Genomic DNA, 5,616 nt, shown 5'->3' on the forward strand with positions numbered 1-5,616 from the left:
CCCTTTTATCAGATATATAATTTGCAAATATTTATGGGTTGTCTTTTCACTTTATCAATGGTGACATTTCAAGCACAAAGAAAGATTTTTTATTTTGATGAAGTCCAATTTATCTATTTTTCCTTTTGTCACATGTACTTTTGATGTCTCATCTGAGAAGGTTTTTTTTCAACCTAAAGTGGCAAAGATTTATTCCTGTTTACCTCTTAGAGATTTATAGGTTTAGCTCTTACATTTAGGTCTCCAATCCATTTTGAGTTAACTTTTTTGGTATAGTATGAGGTTGGGGTCCAACTTCACTCCTTTGCATGTGTATATCCAGTTGTCCCAGCCCCATTTGTTGAAAAGACAATTCTTTCCCATTGACTTGTCTTGGCACGCTTGTTGAAAATCAACTGACTATAAATGTAAGGGTGAATCTTCCTAAATGCTGATTCCAATGCTTTTATTGTAATGTTCTGTAAACAAATTGATTTACATTGCTAGTTAAAAATTTCTGGTAGGACTAGTCAGTTAGCTCAGTTTGTTAGAGTGTGGTATTGATAAAACCAAGGTCAGGGCATTGGATCCCCATACTGATCAGCCACCTAGGAAAAAAAAAAAAGTTTTGGTAGGAATTATTTCCTGTGACCTATACTATCAATGGTGTATTTTAAGATGTTAATGACTCTACTTATGAGAAATTTTAACAAAGCATAGATGAATTGTTTATACTTGTGCTTTCTCTGTAAAATCTGTTAATTGACATCATCAGTAACTTAAAGTATTCTTGTTACATTATTGAACTTCCAAATATTCCTGTATATCTATCTCTTAAGAGTGTATAAATATGCCTGTAAAATTAAAGATTAACAAAACATTTACTCCATTTTTTGGGGTCTTTTTAATAATAGCCATTCTAACTGGGGTGTGATGATATCTCAATGTGGTTTTGATTTGCATTTCCCCGATGATTAGTGATATTGAGCATTTTTTCATATACCTGTTGGCCATTTGTATGTCTTCTTTTGAGAGATGTCTATTCAACTCATTTGCCCATTTTTAAATCAAATTATTATTACTATTATTTGCTGTTGAGTTTTTTGAGTTCCTTGCATATTCTGGATGTTAATCCCTTGTCAGATAAATAGTTAGCAAATATTTTCTCCCATTCTGTAGGTTATTTCTTCACTCTGTTGATCATTTTCTTTACCTTGCACAAGCTTTTTAGTTTTATAAAATCCCATTTGTTTATTTTAGCTTTTGCAGTAAAAATAGAACTATGATATGATCCAGCAATCCCATTACTGGCTGTATATCCAAAGGAAAGGAAATCAGCACATCAAAAAGTTATCTGCACTTCCATGGTTATTGCGGTGCTGTTCACAATAACCAAGACATGGAAGCAACCTAAGTGTCCATCCACAAATGAATGGATAGAGAAAATCTGATATATTTACACAATGGGATAATATTCCAACATAAAAAGAATGGAATCCTATCATTCGTGGCAATGTGGATGAGCTGAGAGGACATTATGTTAAGTGAAATAAGCCAGGCATAGAAAAACAAATACCACATGTTCTCACTCATATGAGGAAGCTAAAAAGTTGATCCCATAGAAGTAGAAAGTAGAATAGTGGTTACTAGAGTCTGGGAAGGGGGCAGGGATAGTGAGGTGTTGGTTAATGAATACCAAATTACAGCTATATAGAGGGAATAAGTTCTGGTGTTCTATAGCACTGTAAGGTGACTAGAGTTAACCACCATGTATGGTATATTTTCAAACAACTAGAAGAGAAAAATTTGAATGTTCCCAATACAAAGAAATAACAAATGTTTGAGATTATGGATATGCTAATTACCCTGATCTGATCATTACATATTGTATACATGTATTGAAATATCACATTGTACCCTATAAAAATGTACAATTATGATGTGTCAACTAAAAATAATTTAAAAAGCAAAACAATTTATTCCAATAAAATATGTTCATTCAAAATTCTGACATAATTCACTGTATTGATTTATCTCTATAACTAAGGCATAACTAAGGTAACTGCAGCATATGTAGTTTTGTGTCAGGGCCTGAATCCTAAGTTTCTAGACACAACAATTCCCCCCAAATCACAAAAATTACCCCAGGACAGGCATGAAGAATAATTTCAATGTTGGCACTGTCCCTGATCTATTGGTAATGGATGCCTGCAGTACTGGATTCTGAGGCTATATTAAGGATGAGCAGGAAAGAGTGCTGACATTAATGATATCCACCGTGGAAGTGGGATGGGGATATGGGTCATTGTAATATTTAGGGATTTAATTTGACTGTAATAAAATTGAAAAAACAGTGGCTTTTTAAAAACAATTTTCTATTTGTTTTTTTATTCCAGTTTTGGTTGGATGGATCCATAATGTCCCCAGGAGTCAGGCCCTTCTACTTTACCTTCTGCCAGCCATCCTCAGCCTGTGCTTATTCCTTTGTAGTCACAGGATGGCTGTTCAAACTCCATTACTGCATTCAAGTTCCAGATATAAGGAAAAGTAAGGGTGAAGCATTTCCAAAAGCTTCATCCAAGAACTTCTGTTTACATTTAATTGGTAGGAACCAATGGTCACATTCCTCATCTGGAAGGAATGCTGGGAGAAATAGTTTTTAGGTAAGCACATTTATACCCCTAACAAAACAAGAGTACTATTAACTTATAAGCAAAGGACAATCCATATAGTAAGGCTACTAGAAGTTTACTCTACCATTCCTGTTCCGTAAATAGGTATCTTTCAGCTGTACTGAACCATTGGAAACTCACATGGAAGCAGCATTGCCCTCCTGCAAAAGGTTGCTAGCACCATGGGCCTCTGAACTGTGTTAAAAATGAGCATGGGAGAGGCACATCTATCACTATGGAGTTCCTTTTTTTTTTTTTAGAGATGACTGGTAAAGGGATCTTAACCCTTGACTTCGTATTGTCAGCACCATGCTCTCCCAAGCGAGCTAACAGGCCATCCCTATATGGGGATCCAAACTCATGGCCTTGGTGTTATAAACATCACACTCTCCCGAGTGAGCCACAGGCCGGCCCTACTCCAGAGCTTTACTAGTGAAATTAATCACAATATTTTATTATAAATTTAGTGTTATACTTTCTTATTTTGCTTCTGGAATATATTGCTATAATTGAGCTCAATATAAATATCAGGAGCACTAATAACACTGAAGCATCTTATAATTCTGAAAAGCATGGACTTCAAAGCCAGACATACATGGGTTAGGATGCCAGATTCACACTTACTTGAAGTGTACTTTGGGCAAGACAATCCCTCTAGGCCTTACTTCCCTCATTTGTAAAATGTGGATAATAATTTTTTTAGGTAGAGTGATAAGAGATTTATGTCCAAACTGAAAAACTTATATAATTGGAAGGGGATATGATTAATAATTATGCCTCCCATTTTCTGGAGTTTGAATCCTATTAATTATTATTTCACAGCATGTAGGCAAGTGCCTTTGGGGAGCTCAAAATGTTTCATTCACCACTTTGCCTCCACCCAAAATAGAATCTTTGATGAAACATGTGGGTGGCAGAACCCTACTACAAACATTTTAGTACATGTTTTCTGTTTGTAACCTGGATTGGCAACTACCCATTTACTATGGATCAATAGTTCTCTGCAAGCATAAGATGACATTCTCAAGTGGAACTGGTTATGTATGTGGGGAACTGCTAGATAAACTTATTTTGCTCTTTGTTCTGCTATTACAGGGTTTGGAAAGCAGGATGATGAGACAGGTTGATCCTATTTTTTGGAAAAAGCCACTTGCTAACTACTCTTTAGTAGGAGGCTGGCTATAGGATCTTCACTCAGCAATGCTGCCAAGGAGAACTTTGTTTTAGGCATCTTGTCCCCTACTAAGTTTCCCAGTGTCCTTACTACGTTATTTCTGGCTGCACTGAAGATCCCACCGTGTGGCCCACCCAGGCCTGCCCTTCAGGGAACTGTCCTGACTTTAAGATTACCAATTTCTTTGCCTCCTCTTTATCCTTCAGCAAATAAACACCCTTTGTATGCTGACAGTGAAGTCTGATGTTAGCTTAGATCAGTAGTTTGTGATATAGTGATGGTGACTATTAAAATATGTTGATGGATAGATGACAAGTGTTTAAGAACTAAGAACCAACTGATAATTTGAATAAATAAACTTGCGAAGGGGTAAGTGTAGCCATGGGACAGGGACAGACTGCTTAGCTTTTCCTTTTTAAAAAAATTTTTTTCCTTTTTCTTTTAATTATTTATTTTTTAGCTTTTCCTTTTTGTTTTGCTTTTTTGGCGGCTGGCCGGTACCGGGATCCAAACCTGTGACCTTGGTGTTGTAACACTGCACTCTTGCTTAGCTTTCCTTTCCAACCAAACCAAGCCAATGAAACATTTCGACTTTAATTATCCTGAGTATCAGTCTATAACTGAAGCAGAATCCTGCTAAGGCAAGAAACGAGATGTGAGGTCACTATATGGTTATGTTTGCAGCCCCACAGGTTTAGATACTAAGGCGAAAGTGGGTGAAGTACCAAAAGGGCAGCCCTCATTCAAACAAGGTTTCAAGGCCCCCGGCAAATCCTGAGATTTTCAGTCGTCCCTTTTGACATTCCACTGATAACCCGGACTGATTTAAAGTTTTCTTTTCTTTTTTCTTTCTTTCTTTTTTTAAATGAACTTCAGTTACCGAAGCGCCAGACCGTGATTCCCAAGTGTGTTTTCAGGTTAAGATGGGGCCTCGACTCGGATGTACGTGAGACAAGTTAAGCTAACACCATCTCCGCACTCTTTTGCGGGGTGTCCTCTCTTTTCGCAGCTGTTCCAATGCTGAGACTTGGCTGAGGGCAGGCGATGGGGTGACCCCAGTCCAGAAGGCCACCAACAACATTATTCCTCTCAGTCTCCGAAGATTCTCGTTCCCGCGATGGCCTTTCACTGAAAAAGCAGGCAGTGCGGCATCTTTGGAGAGCCGGAGCCGGCACTCCGCAAGCAACAGGAAGGACGGGAGTGCCACCACTGGGAGAGTCTCAAGCGACAGCAGTGGGAGGCGCACCAGCCCTCTCCTTTTTTTAACCCTCCTGCACACACAGTTCGAGCCTCGCCGGAAGTCTAGCGCTTCTTCATCACGCCACTTCCGGTGCGGTCGGCCGGTCCCTGACGGGAGCGAGCACGCTGGTGCGCGGCAACTTTGTTCCTGCCTCCCTTGAGCACGCCACCATTCACCTCCGGCTTTCTCGGAGCGTGACGTGCGTGCGCGCTCCCGGCCTTGCGTCAGGGCCGAGGGGAAAAGCCAAACGAGTGAGGCGAGAAGGAGGGGTTGGGGAGGTTAGGGCCCAGCCAGCCCTCCCTCCTCCTGACGAGGAGCGGAGAGGGAAGGGGAGGAGCGAGCCAGGGCCGGCCGTGCACAGCAGGAGCCTCCTCGTGGAGGGGGGAGCGAAGGAAAGGGGCGGCCCCGCCACCTCTGCTCGCGGCAGCGAAGGAAGAAGAAAGTCAGGGCCCATACCCACCGCCTCAGACTCAGGAACGCCCCCGCCCCCATCTCCCCGGAAACAGCCCCCCGCCCAGCCCCGCCCACTCACCGGACCCTTCCTGAGCCCC

The sequence above is a fragment of the Galeopterus variegatus genome, unplaced genomic scaffold, assembly GCF_000696425.1.
Source record: "Galeopterus variegatus unplaced genomic scaffold, G_variegatus-3.0.2 Scaffold7221, whole genome shotgun sequence".
Taxonomy (NCBI): Eukaryota; Metazoa; Chordata; class Mammalia; order Dermoptera; family Cynocephalidae; genus Galeopterus; species Galeopterus variegatus.